Source organism: Lepus europaeus, chromosome 5 (genome assembly GCF_033115175.1).
Source record: "Lepus europaeus isolate LE1 chromosome 5, mLepTim1.pri, whole genome shotgun sequence".
NCBI lineage: Eukaryota > Metazoa > Chordata > Mammalia > Lagomorpha > Leporidae > Lepus > Lepus europaeus.
In genome coordinates this window covers 34,639,154-34,653,373 of record NC_084831.1, presented here as the reverse complement: position 1 = coordinate 34,653,373, position 14,220 = coordinate 34,639,154, and the positions used below count along the sequence as shown (strand labels likewise).

Sequence of the window (14,220 nt, the reverse complement as noted above, 5' to 3'; positions counted from 1 at the left end):
TTAAGTCAGAGAACAGATAAAATGGAAACAAGGATGGGAAAGAACTACAGGAATCATTGGAAGATAATGGGATGCAGGACACTTAAATTTCAGAATGGAAAACGCAAGGGCACTTCAAAAAGTCCATGGAAATGCATATTATGAAAAAACAGCACAACTTCAAAGATTTGCACCAAAATACATTTATCTCTTAATTCTATTTCATCCCTGAACTTTTTAAAGTATTCTTGTATTCCAGGTGATTATGAAAAAGCCTATTCAACAATACTGCCCCTGTGGAAAATGCAGATTTTGTTAAAGAGGTAAAGGGAACAGCCAGGGAAGGAATTTTTGATGTGTCTTCACTTGGGGAAAGGAGATTTCAAAGAGAAGCTGCAAGAAGAGGAAATAAATCTCGGTATGGGAAATCATGCATGGGCTGCAAGGGTGCCCTGGGGGTGAACGTTTGGGAAGGCAATGGCCAGAGATAGAGCAGACACAACAAAGTTAAAATCCCAGCTCCTTCTTGTACAAGGTACAGGACTTTAGATATGGCCCCTAATCACTCTGAGAGCTGGTTTCCTGAGCTTCTGTTTTGCTCTTAAGAAAATAGACAACAATCCTCACTTTGGAACCTTAGAGAAGCTGTAACTCTATAGATCTAATCAGGAGACCAAAACTACCCAGTAGGCTCACCAGGGGAAGTTTAATAAAAATAAGTGTTGCCCATGAATGGTATCCTAGGGCTAAGGAGGACAAACTGGGAAGGGGTTTCGACCTCATCGGAGAAGTTGTGGTTCAGATGCTGAATCGCAGGAGCATTTGCTGGTTAGCCAGGCCAGACTGCTCTGGAGCTGACAAGATACGAGTCTCCCGCCCAAAGTGCAGGTAAGAGAACAGGCGATCGGCAGCCAGTGATGTGGACGTGCTGCTGGATGCAGGGTGCTGCTGGGAGCAGGATGCCTTCACTGTGTGTGAGGCTTGCAGAAATGATTTCCTCACGTGTGACCCTGCAGACTTCAGGCGTGGTGTGGGGCTTGCTGAGTGCACCAGGTGATCGCATGCAGGACACGCAGGAGTCCAGCAGGTGGCGTAGCTGTGTGGGGCTCCAGTTTCCACGCTGAGAGGGCGGCTGGACCCAAGGTTGTAAAGTCCCAGTGCATTCTGATCCTGTGGCTCAAACAAAAGTGGTAGGAAATCTCATTCTCCTGCAGTGTCCCTCCAGTGCCTCTACTGCGAAAGTTTAGCATCAAGCTCACCTCACTGAAGATGTTTAAGGGAATGCTGGTGTTTCTTACAGAGCACGCGTTGAAGGCTGCATTCTGAACTGAGAGGCGATAAATGGGTAATGGATAGAGTCCACCCCTTTGGCTACTTAGCACCCTTCTATGAATGTTCAAACCCTCCAACAGAAAAACAGACAACTCATATTTTTACATCACAAGTTCATTGATCTTTCTTACAAATGGAGTTGTCACTCTTCCTGTGAGACGATGTGTTGTCCCAGTACTCACTGTATCCATAGGCTACATTAACTGCTCCTCAAATTCAGTCACAATCTCACTGAATATTCTGTGACCTGAAGACGAAATTGTAAAGCTAACTTGCAACAACGTGTGAATGAAATAATTTAAATGGGGATGAAAAAGATAGAGTGATTATTACGTACCAATAAACATATGCACACAAGCATAGACAAAATATGCAACACAACTACAGTCCTTGTTTCTGTAACTGAACATGATATCATTCTCAGCTTTCTAGAATAATGTGATAATATGATAAGCTGATGGATGGTTGACCTCTATGGCTTCCTTTTTCACCCCTTCCATATATCCCTTGTCCTCAGCCAGAAACTCAGCTGTTCTGCAGTATTCACCTGATGGAGTGACCCAAATGTCCATGCCTGCGGGGCTTGAATCCTCAGTCATGCTGGGGCTTTCTTTTCTATGTCCAGTTGGGCATGGAAGCTCTAAGAACTGCCCCATAGAGAATCCTGTTGGTTCCAGTCATAGCTTTGGCTCCAGCTGTGTATCAGCTTCCCAGATTCCCCTTACTGCTCAGAATCAATTACTCCAGCCATAGATCAGCTCCTAATTTTTTCTATTAGCTGAGTGGTGTAGAAAATCCAAATTAGCCAGATGGGAATCTCATTTTGCGATTCACTGGAACCATTGTTTTATCCATGGGTAGAAGCATTCTTAGGGATTTTGATCTCCAAACCAGCAGAGATCCCAGTTGCTGGGTGAAGAGGAAAATATTCTGTGAGTTTTCAGGCATAATAATGAGAGGATCCACTCACACTTTCACCACGTGGCTCCTGAACCCAAGTATTCTGGCTCACTGGGAAACACCACCATACAACGGGCTTTGATTCAACAGCACCCTTTCATGGACACTGGCATGGGATACAGTCTGTGCCCATTCTGAGAGGTCCGTCCACAGACTGCTCCCTCCTCCCCAAACTTCCTTGTCATCAGTCTCCCAGGCTTGTGGGGTTTGTTGCAGTCTGAGTCCATCTGGGCTGCTACAATAGAACACACCAAACCAGGGGCTCACAGAGAACGTTTCACTTCTCCCAGTTCTGGAGGCTGGGAAGACCAGAGCGCCAGAGGGCCAGGGTCTAGGAGGATTCAGTTGCTTCAAACGTGGGTGTCTTCTCACCGCAGCCCCACACGGTAGAAGGGGTGCCAAGCTCCCTGGGGCTTCTTGTATAAGGGTAATACTGATCTAATTATGGGGCAGAGTCCTTGTAACCTATTCACTACCCCCAGGTTCCACCTTCTAATATCATCACCTGGGAAGTGGGGAGGGGTAAGATTTCAAAATATGAATTTGAGTGGGGCACAAACATCCACACCTAACAGTTACTTAATACCTAGCTATTTTTCTTATCCACCTATGAAAACTGTCTCTTGAAACTTTCTACCTTTAAGGGGTTAATTTTAGTAATCTGCATTTCCCTAGGAAATTATTCATGTCATCTAAAATTTTTGAGTTTACACAGCGCTTTGCAAAGTAGTCACTTGTGAGTTTTTTTTAGATTTCTTGTGTTCCAGTAGTGTCCGTTCATTCAGGGTACTACTACAGAATATCACAGACTGGGTGGTTTATAGCCCAGAAATTTATTTCTCATAATTCTGGGGGCCGGAAAGTCCAAGATCAAGTCCTGGGAAGATTCCATGTCTAATGAGGACCTACTTCCTGGTTCACACATGGCCATTTTCTCATCCTCATTACCTCCCATGGAAGAAGGTACAAGGAAGCTCTCTGAGTCCCTTTGGAACAAAATAGGTTGCTCATTGCCTTCAAGATGAAATCATTTAACATCCTTAATTTCAAAATCTATTACACTCTGTCTTGGGAAAGAGACAAATAAGACCTCATCACACTCCACAGACTGATCAGGACAGACTGGCCATGTCCTGGAGAGCCCAGAACCACCATTCTGGTTTGAATCCCAGTACCTAGAGCTCTCAGGTGCATCATCTGTCCCCACCCACCCAGATTGCCTGCCTAGCCCAGTCCTGCCGTATCTCTGGGTAAACACTTCAGGACCATCTCACCAAGTCTAAATTCATGCATAAGTAGCAGAGACAAATTCAGAGCTCTCAAGCTTTCGTCATCCCCAGACCCCATCTCTCACTGGTCACTCCACTCACCCCCTCCTTGCCCAACTCCTCATTTCTTCCTTTCCCTGGTTATTCCTCTTTGACATCTAACTTCCAGCAGCATAGGAAAAACACACCCTCCCTCCAATAGCTTCCAGCTCAAATTCTCCCCAGGGTTCTTCCAAAGGGGGGTGTGTTAGCCTCACTGCTGGTCTGTGAGTCTCCTGAAAGTCTTCTTTCTTTTCTGCCTCCCCCTTTCCAGTCACCTTTCCTAAAGCCAGAATCACACTGGGATCTGCCATCCCTGAAACTGCACCACTTCCCCGGTCAGAATCCGAGCACTTCCGTTGTGCGCAGCACCAAGTACGCACTCTCCAGGACTTGGCCTTTGTCCACTCCCTACTAGCTCTACTTCCGATCACTTTACTCTGACCACACAAACCTTCCTCCAGCTCTTCGAACAATGCCAAGTCTTTTCCTAATTGTGGCCTTTGTACCTGGTGTACCCTGCCTGAAATTCCCTTCTCTTGGCTGGTTCCTTCTCATCCTTGGGTATAAACTAAACCTTACCTCTTTAATTCCTTTTTTTTAAAAAAAGATTTTCTATGCTTTTTTTAAAAAAAATTATTTATTTATTTGAAAGTCAGAGTTACACAGAGAGAGAAGGAGAAGAAGAGAGTGAGAGAGGTCTTCCATCTGCTGGTTCACTCCCCATTTGACCGCAAAAGCCAGAGGTGTGCCAATCCAAAGCCAGGAGCCAGGAGCCTCTTCCAGGTCTCCCATATGGGTGCAGGGGCTCAAGGACTTGGGCCATTTTCTACTGCTTTCCCAGGCCATAGTGGAGAGCTGGATCAGAAGTGGAGCAGCCGATTCTCCAACTGGCGTCCATGTGGTATGCTGTCACTGCAGGCAGTGGCCTTACCTGCTATGCCTAGTGCTGCCCCCCTCCTTAATTCTGAAACCTTGTTAGTCTTTTTTAGCAGCAGGGACCTGGGTCTGTGTTATTTTGTGGGGTGGACTGAGGAGCTGGGACTCAAGCACTCAGAGGCCACAGGAGTCGTGCTGGGCAGTGAGAAGGAGCTTCCCCCCAGCTGCTTTTGGGTCCTGTCTGACTTCTTGGAGCTCTTGGCGCCGGCCCTCTTCTCAGGTGGCTGCAGCTCCCTCTTGTGCTGGGCGACATAATCCTCACGCCAGCTGGCCTGATTGGAAATCCAAAACACAGCCATAGGGAACGTGAGGCACAGGGTCATCCAAAACACCTCCAGCTTCGCCCCCATCTCCATTTCTCCAGCTCTCTCCTAGTAAGTACTTCCCATCCTCCATTTTTCTCTATCCCAGAAATCTGGGTTTTTTGTTTTTTGTTTTTTCCTTCAGAGTTTTTCAAATTCACTTTCTTTTTTTTTAAATTTTTTTATTTTTTTGACAGGCAGAGTGGATAGTGAGAGAGAGAGACAGAGAGAAAGGTCTTCCTTTTTGCCGTTGGTTCACCCTCCAAATGGCTGCTGCGGCCAGCGCATCATGCTGATCCGAAGCCAGGAGTCAGGTGCCTCTCCTGATCTCCCATGCGGGTGCAGGGATCAAGGACTTGGGCCATCCTCCACTGCCTTCCCAGGCCATAGCAGAGAGCTGGCCTGGAAGAGGGGCAACTGGGACAGAATCCAGTGCCCCAACCGGGACCAGAACCCAGTGTGCCGGCGCTGCAAGGCGGAGGATTAGCCTGTTAAGCCATGGCACCGGCCTCAAATTCACTTTCATAATTGAACTTGATTTCTGTTTCAAGCTCTCATTCTACTGCTGGTAGAAATAATACTACTTTTCTTGCAGCTGGTCTGTATATGAACCAGCTCAGTCTGCCATAACAGGTAGCTTAAATAACAGAACTTTATTTTCTCACAGGTCTGAAGGGCAAAAGTCTGAGCTCAGGATGGCAGCATGGTCAGATTCTGGTGCAGGCTCTCTTTCTGGTTCACAGCTGGCTGCTTTCTCCTGGGTCCTCACAGGCTGGAGCAGTGGGACAAGCTCTCTGGTAACTCTTCTTCTGAGGACATTTTTTTTTTTTTTTGACAGGCAGAGTTAGTGAGAGAGAGAGACAGAGAGAAAGGTCTTCCTTTTCCGTTGGTTCACCCTCCAAATGGCCGCTATGGCCAGTGTGCTACAGCTGGCACGCGATCTGAAGCCAGGAGCCAGGTGCTTCCTCCTGGTCTCCCATGGGGTGCAGGGCCCAAGCACTTGGGCCATTCCTCCACTGCCTTCCCGGGCCACAGCAGAGAGCTGGACTGGAAGAGGAGCAACCGGGATAGAATCCGGCATCCCAACTGGGACTAGAACCATGTGTGCTGGCGCTGCAGGCAGAGGATTAGCCTAGTGAGTCGAGGCACTGGCCCTGAGGACATTAATCCTGTTAGATTAGGGCTCCAAATCTGTGACCTCGTGTCACTTTGATTACATCCTTAGTCCAGCAACAGTCACATTAGGAGTTAGAGCTTCAACATGTGAATTTTGCAAGGATGCATTTCTGTTTATGTCACCCTGCACCTTCCCTACCGCCAAGCTTTGGAGAGCTTACAAATGGTGAGCTCACAGTGGGGGATTGATGTGGGATCCTCCATGTCTGCCACCTACAGAGAGAACCTCAGTCCCATTAGATCATTGGTTACCTCAAAAAACTGCAGAATCTTCTGGGTTGTGCTATTATAATTTCATGACTGTCTCACCACTCTCTCTCTTTCTGGGACTTGTGACTAGCTGGACCATAATGAATGTTCCAGTGGAACTGGAGCAGGTGATTGGTGCAGTAGTTAAGATGCCACTTGGGACAACATCCCATTACGGAAGATTGAGTTCGGGGCTCCTGGCTTCAGCCTAGCTCAATCCTAATGACTGCAGGCATTTAGGGAATGAACCAACAGATAAAAAATATCTCCATCTCTGTGTCTCTTTTAAATAAATAATTTTAAAATAATAGTGCAATGAAATTGACCCATCTCCACAACCTCCAGGCCACCAATGAGGCCTAAAAGGGAACCAGATGTCCATGCTAACTCCAAGACCTGTGCTAAGACTCTCAGAGAGCCTTGTGTATCATTTCACTCTCTTGAAAGAGTAAGAGTCACTGCCATGAGTGCCGCCCATCATGGTTTCTGTGCCTCTTGCTTCTCTGTGTTTCCCTTATTCCTGTTGTGGTTGACAGAGGACTTAGACAAGCTTCTCGCTTTTGAGTTTCACATACCACGCCCACTTCGCCTACTGTAACATAGACTTTTAGAGGTACAAGAAGCTTTGGAGAACATTAAATTCATGGTGTTAATTTTATAGATGAAATTTATGAGGCCCAGAGGGAGGAAGTAAATTCACACAAACAGCAAGACAGCAAGGCTAGGAGGAAAATCCGGGTCACTGAACATTGAGTCCTGTGTCCTTCACAGCACAGTGCAGAGTATGCCAGGTCAGCCCCATGAACCATGTTGGACTCTACGCACCAAGCAGGTCCAGGAGCTGTACTGGTCCCACATATCACTGGGGTAGCTTTCAATACTGACACTTAGGGCTCAAATGTTTTGTGTTGGTTACAGGTATCCTACCCATTTCTGTGATACGTGGCAGATTGTATTATTATCCTTGTCATTTGTTTGCCCTCCCTGTAGAGAAGTTACACATGCCTGCCCATTGATTGTGACCTTTTTCATTATTTCTACATAGGAAGAAAAGGTTTCTTGACCTTTGCTATGAAGTTTGACCACAAGACTCATTTTGGCCAATGAGACATGAGCAACTAAATGTATGTCACTTCTGCTCAGAAACTTTAAGAACAACACATATTTTGGCCATTGTTCCTTTTCCTCTGTAATAAGAATGGCATGTTCCACATGAGGGCTCCTCCTTCAGGGTGGATCTGAGACTACAGAAGCCACTGCCAACCTACAACTTTCCTGGAATACAAGCAATAAATAAATTACCACTGTAAACCACTATTGCAGTTGTTTGTTACACAATTTAACAGCTTGATCAAGGCAGCCACGTTTGTTTGTGTACATTTGTTCTGTTGAAAAGTACTGTGTTGGTTGAAACGCACAATGTTGGTTGCATGCATTACAAATTGTGTCCCTTTCTTCAGTGTTGCATATTCTGTCTCCAGCCTCTCCTGGCTCCCAGGTCACTAGGCAACACTTCCACCACCTTGAGAAAAGCTTCCTTAATATCCTTGTTCCTCAGGCTGTAGACCACGGGGTTGAGCAGGACAGTAAAAACATTGTAAAAGAGGGACACCTGCTTGTCTTGCTCAGGGGAGTAGCTGGAGTTGGGCCTCATGTAGATGTAAGTGGCTGGAACGTAGAAGAATGTGACCATGGTCAGGTGGGAGGCACAGGTGGAGAAGGCCTTCCAGCGTCCCCAGGTGGACTTGATTTTGAGAATAGCCAGGGCAATGTGAATATAGGAGGCCAGGATGAGGGAGACGGGAGTAACAACCATAAAGACACTGATGACCAGGTCAACCAGTTCAATGAGGTGGGTGTCCACGCAGGCCAAGCTCCACACCGAGGGGCCTTCACAGAAGTAGTGGTTCACCACATTGGGCCCACAGTATGGCAACCTCATGGTGAGAAACGTATGGATCAGAGAAAAGATGAAACCAAAGACCAGCATTCCCGCTGCCAGCTGCATGCACAGGCCCCAGCTGAGGATGACCATGTAACGCAGTGGGTAGCAAACGGCCACGTATCGGTCGTAAGCCATAACTACAAAGAAGAGGCACTCCATCAGGCCCAGGGCACCAAACACATACATCTGCAGCCAGCAGCCAGCAAAAGGATGGTCTGAGCGTAAGACAGAAGATGTACTAGCATCTGAGCTACGGTGGTGGTGATGGCGCTACGTCCAGCAAGGAGAGGACACAGAGGAAGAAGTACATGGGAGTGTGGAGACGGGAGTCCAGGTAGATCAGGGTGGCGACGAGCCCATTGCCCAGGACTGAACTCAGGTAGAGGAGAAAGAAGACCATGAAGAGGAGCCTGTTGGACATGGGGTCACTGGAGAAGCCCAGCAGGACAAAACCCAGCTTTCGTTTTGCCCTGGAAGAATCCTCATGGTGGGCCCTGGAAGAGAGACGCACTCGTGTCCTTGTCATCCCAAAGATGATGTCGCCTAGTAGGGATGCAGAGGTACCCAGGGGAGGAGTTGATTGCAGCCACACTGCTCTCTCGTGTGTACTCTTGGACAAGTTACTTAGCCATCGATGCAGTAAACACCTCATAAAGTGTGAGTATACAATCTCCCCAACCCTCAGCAAACCACTGGCCATTCACGGGTCTCCCAACAAGCAATGTACGCCTGCACCACATCAGCCCAGCCCCCAAAACTCTTAGAGAAGGCATGCCCCTCTGCCTGGGAGGCACTCTACTCTCAGTGTTAAACATTCCCCCTCGGCAGCTGGTGCAACGTGAGGTTTGGTCAAGAGAGGGCGATGGAGAGCACCCTACTGGGACCGCCGCAGGAAGCGCGTCTGCCGCCGGCTTCAGTTGTTCCACCCGCCTCCTTCCTCATTCAGCTTGACAGCTGGGGGCTGCAGGCACCAGCAGCCCCTCCCTCAACTGATCTCTAGAGGCCAACAGCAGGCCAGGAGTCTGGAGCCCTTCCCTCCCCCCACCCCGCGCCCCTTTCCACTCAGTGACACTCCATGCCCAGGACTTTATCCATTCAGATCACAAGCTCCCGGCCATCTCTATGTGGTCTCTCCCATCCCACCCCCACCCCCACTCCCAATCTGAGTTCGGGTTTCTTCTGGGCTCCAGTGTCCAGACCCCAGCAGGCTGGCCCAGATACCCTAGAGAGCTCTGGCCCAGGATAACCCACCCTGGAAGGCAGCTCCAAGGCAGCAAGGGAGTTGGGCGTCTGGTACGAACCTGAAAGCTCAGGAGTAGCCGCTCCACGCACCCCACACAAGAAGATGGAAAAACGCAGAGAGCTCAATGCGTGGATAGGCTTGGCTGCGGACAGCCGGAGAAAGAAGCCCAAGAAGGGCGCCAGCAGCCACCGCCTGCTTCGCACGGAGCCTCCGGACTCGGACACGGAGTCCAGCTCTGAGGAATAAGAGGACTTCGGTGCGGCTGGAAATCGCTCCCGCTTTGTCAGGGGAGACTGCTCACGATGCTGCAAGATCTGTTACCCACTCTGTGCTTCGGGCGTCCTCGCTGCCTGTGCTGCGGCCTGAGTGGGCTTGGTGTGGATGCAGGGTGCTCTCAGGGAGCAGCTGGAGGCCCTCAAGGAAAAAAGTAGAACAATGGAATCTAATCAGAAAGTTCATTTCAAGAAATCCCCAAACTTAACAAAGACCTACTCACCAAGCACAAACAACTTGAAAAGATTGCATCTGGGAGCTGGGCTTAAACAAAGTCTGGATGAACATCCCGGAAATGAATATAAACAGATTTCGCTGTTGACCTCTGCAGTAAACCACCTCGAAGCCAATGTTCAGCCAGCTGCAGACTTGATTAGCCTGCCGGCCACTGTGGAGGGACCTCCGACAAGTGTAGCGTCCATCGGCAACACTTTAAACAGTGTCCATCTTGCTGTGGGGGCGATACAGAAGGCTGTGGATGAGCATAAGAAAGCCAGGGAGCTACTGCAGAACGGTATGCACCAGCACTTCTCAGTGGAGACCAGTGGAAGCTACCAGACCATTCCATCACCTTCGCTTACATCAGAACTGGACCCACAAAGTGAGAACCTGAAACAGAAGGATGATAGAGCTGCCACTCTGAAAAGAGAATCTTTGGGTCAAGTGACCAACAGAACAGAACCACTAAAAACCCAAAGCGTAAAGACAGAGGACAGTTCAAACTCTCAGAGCAAGCCGATCGGTGCCCTCGCAAACAAACCTGAGAGCAGCAGGCCTCCAGAGAACCCTGAGGAAGGGCCAGTTCAGAGCTCCACAGCAAAGCCATCAGCCTTGCCAAAGTGTTCACAGCCTGGTGGTGACCAGCTTAAGGAAGCTACCCACAGGACCTAGCTCCCTACCAGGAATTTCTAGCACTGAAGATCTTCAGGACTGATTCCACAAGTCTGGCCAGGACGTGGATGGGAGGCTGCCCTACCAGGAAATCTCACAGGCCCAGGTTCTGCCCTGCCAGAACCAGAGTGCTTGAGGACATTTGATTCTGACGGAGATGGGAGATACTCGCTCCTGGAGCTGAGAGTCGCTGTAGGTGTCTAGCGTCATCAGGCTTGTTTCAGAAATGGAGATGCACCTGACTACCTAAAGTCTACTCACCTCACAAAGTAACCCCCACCTACCCATCAGTCCTCCCGACCACTGCAGCAGACACATTGCCTCCTTGTAACCTGTTTGAAGAAGCTATAGAAAAGTTATTTTTTTAAAAAAAGACCATTTTACTTATATAATGATGTTCAGAAATCTATGATTTCCTGAAGCCAGATATTACATTTTTAATTTCTAAGAAAAAAGAAATAAAACCTTCATTTTATTTTCTCTCTCTCTCTCTCTTTTTTTTTTTTGTTTGTTTTGAGAAGGAAACTTTACCTTTTAAAACTGGGAAATGTGTATGTAGAGAGACTAAGCCACCTTTTATATTTCACATAAATTTGCCTTAAATTAGCTGCACTTTATATAAGAGACTCAGAAAATGTCTTTCCTTTCAAAGACAGGCCTTTTCTGTTTGTAAATATTTACAACAAAAGGAAGGACTGTGCGTATTGTGTGGAAAATAGGAACAGTGGTTTTGAACAAATGATTTGTTGTAAGAATTGCTTATCTGGGGAGAGCGGCAAGATGGTGGAATAGGAAGGGAGTACATTGATAGTTCGGGAAGACACAGGTTAATAAAAGTGGAGATACTGCAGGGTCAAGGAAGAGTAGGGGAAGAAACAGCAGAGGAAACTCTTCCGGAACTAGTTATTCACGTTAAACCTGCGTGGAGAGCGTGGGAGCCCAAGTTCGGGACACCAGTGGCAGACTCAACACACCGGTGCTGGAACGCGAGGTGAGCCGAACCTCAATAGCCCGAGACACCAGCGGGCAAGAGGAAAGAGGAGACTAGAGGGAAAGAGGCTTGAAACTCCATGGGAAAAAGTTCACCAGGCTAACTAGAAGAGAGAGAGGAAAAAAAAAAGTGACCTATACGGACACGAGTTTCTCTCTCTCCACTCACCCCTCAAAGGCAAGCAAGACAAAGAGCAGGCGCCATTTTGGACATACGTCATAAGCAGGGCGACCTCAGGTCTGCACCGGCCCTGAGCCTAGCAGAAACACCTGACTCGGGGGGGGGGGGTGAAATAACAGGAGATTAGGATCTAACTTGGCAACCCAGTGGGAGACTGCAGGAGAATTGGAGCCCACACTGAGGGCAGCAGAGATTCCCTGTGTGGTCCTTGGGAAAGAGCTTCCGATCTCTGGCTCCTGTGGGTATATCATTTGCCTGCTAACTACCTCCAATTACGTTCAGCTGTGTGGAAGTACTTCCCTTTTGAATCAAAAAGAAAGAAAGAAAGAAAGAAAGAAAGAAAGAAAGAAAGAAAGAAAGAAAGAAAGAAAGATTTACCACGCCTAACCTGGGAGTGTCATCTTTGACACACCCTCAATCAACCCTGAGGAACCAAACACAGCTCTCAGTCCACACTCATCTGAAGCCTCTAAGGCTCCACTGAAAGCAGACAGTACACTTAATATAGAGCCATAGTGTAACAAGAAAAAACACCACAGTGAAGAAACCAAATATCTCCAACATGCCAAACAACAAATGCAAAAACCTAGGTAACAAGAACAAGGAAGACACTATGACGCCCCCAAATGAAAAAGACACCCCAATCCAAGATTATGAAGATGATGAGATAGAAGAAATGCAAGAAGCAGATCTCAAAAAATTGACAAGAACATTAAGAAGTTTTCAAAAACAAATTCTTGAACTACAGAAATCCTTAATGGACAAGATAGAAAATCTCTCTCGTGAAAATGAAATATTAAGGAGGAATCAAAATGAAATGAAACAACTAGTAGAACAAGAAACTGTGATAGTGACGAGAAATCATAATGAAATGAAGAATTCAATAGATCAAATGACAAACACATTAGAGAGCCTTAAAAACAGAATGGGCGAAGCAGAAGAGAGAATATCAGACTTAGAAGACAGAGAACAGGAAAGGAAACAGGCAAACCAAAGAAAAGAAGAAGAATGGCCAGCGCTGTGGCTTAACAGGCTAATCCTCCGCCTTGCAGCGCCGGCACACCGGGTTCTAGTCCCGGTTGGGGCGCTGGGTTCTATCCCGGTTGCCCCTCTTCCAGGCCAGCTCTCTGCCATGGCCCGGGAAGGCAGTGGAGGATGGCCCAAGTCTTTGGGCCCTGCACCCACATGGGAGACCAGGAGAAGCACCTGGCTCCTGGCTTCGGATCAGCACAATGCGCCGGCCGCAGCGGCCATTAGAGGGTGAACCAACGGCAAAAAGGAAGACCTTTCTCTCTGTCTCTCTCTCTCTCACTATCCACTCTGCCTGTCAAAAAATAAAAAAAAAATTAAAAAAAAAGAAAAGAAAAGAAGAAGAAATTAGAAATCTAAAAAATATTGTCGGGAATCTACAGGATACTATTAAAAAACCTAACATTCGGGTTCTAGGAGTTCCTGAAGGCAATGAGAGAGAGAAAGGATTAGAAGGCCTTTTTAGTGAGATACTAGCAGAAAATTTCCCAGGTTTGGAGAAGGACAGAGGCATCTTAGTACAGGAAGCTTATAGAACCCCTAATAAACATGACCAAAAGAGATCCTCACCACAACACGTTGTAATCAAACTCACCACAGTGAAACATAAAGAAAAGATTCTAAAAGGTGCAAGAGAGAAACATCAGATTACTCTCAGAGGATCTCCAATTAGACTCACAGCTGACTTCTCATCAGAAACCCTACAAGCTAGAAGGGAATGGCGAGACATAGCCCAGGTACTAAGAGAGAAAAACTGCCAGCCCAGAATATTATATCCTGCAAAGCTCTCATTTGTGAATGAAGGTGAAATTAAGACTTTTCATAGCAAACAGAAACTGAAAGAATTTGTTGCCACTCATCCTGCCCTGCAAAAGATGCTTAAAGATGTCTTACACACAGAAACACAGAAACATGGTCACCAATATGGAAGAAGGTAAAGGGAGGAAACCTCACAGCAAAAGATCACAGGAAGCTCAATTTCTCTTTGACATAGAATTAAACTCTGATGCTCTGTTAAAGCAATGTGTTAAAGTAATCTATTATGTTCTCTTGATGTCTGTTAAATTCTAATTGTTCAAAAACAGCTGAATTTTTATTAAGAGCTATGAGTTATTTAAATATGTGCTTATTTTCAAAGATTTGAATAATCACCTTGTAACAATGATCAAATTTGGTCTATGTTATGTCATGATTTTAAGGAATCTTATTTCAACCAGATATTTTGGATTTTGAGCCTTCTTGGCATTCTTGACAGGCATTCAAAAAATCAAAGTTTCAAACAATCTGGACTCTAAAAGTCCAGTAAATCCTGGACTTTGGTTTTTCCAGTTTGGGCCCAACTGAAAAAATCAAAGGACCTATGTCTCTCATCTTATAGAGACACCAACTAATCAGGCTATTTGGATTATATTAGAAGGACTGTC

At 46.9% G+C, this 14,220-nt stretch overlaps 2 pseudogenes; one reads left to right on the top strand and one right to left on the bottom strand.

The window, feature by feature from the left end:
• Window positions 1-777: 777 nt before the first annotated feature.
• On the bottom strand, window positions 778-8,675 carry LOC133759064 (olfactory receptor 2A12-like; annotated as a pseudogene).
• Window positions 8,676-9,534: 859 nt separating this feature from the next.
• Window positions 9,535-10,932, top strand: LOC133760710 (EF-hand calcium-binding domain-containing protein 14-like; annotated as a pseudogene).
• Window positions 10,933-14,220: the final 3,288 nt, after the last annotated feature.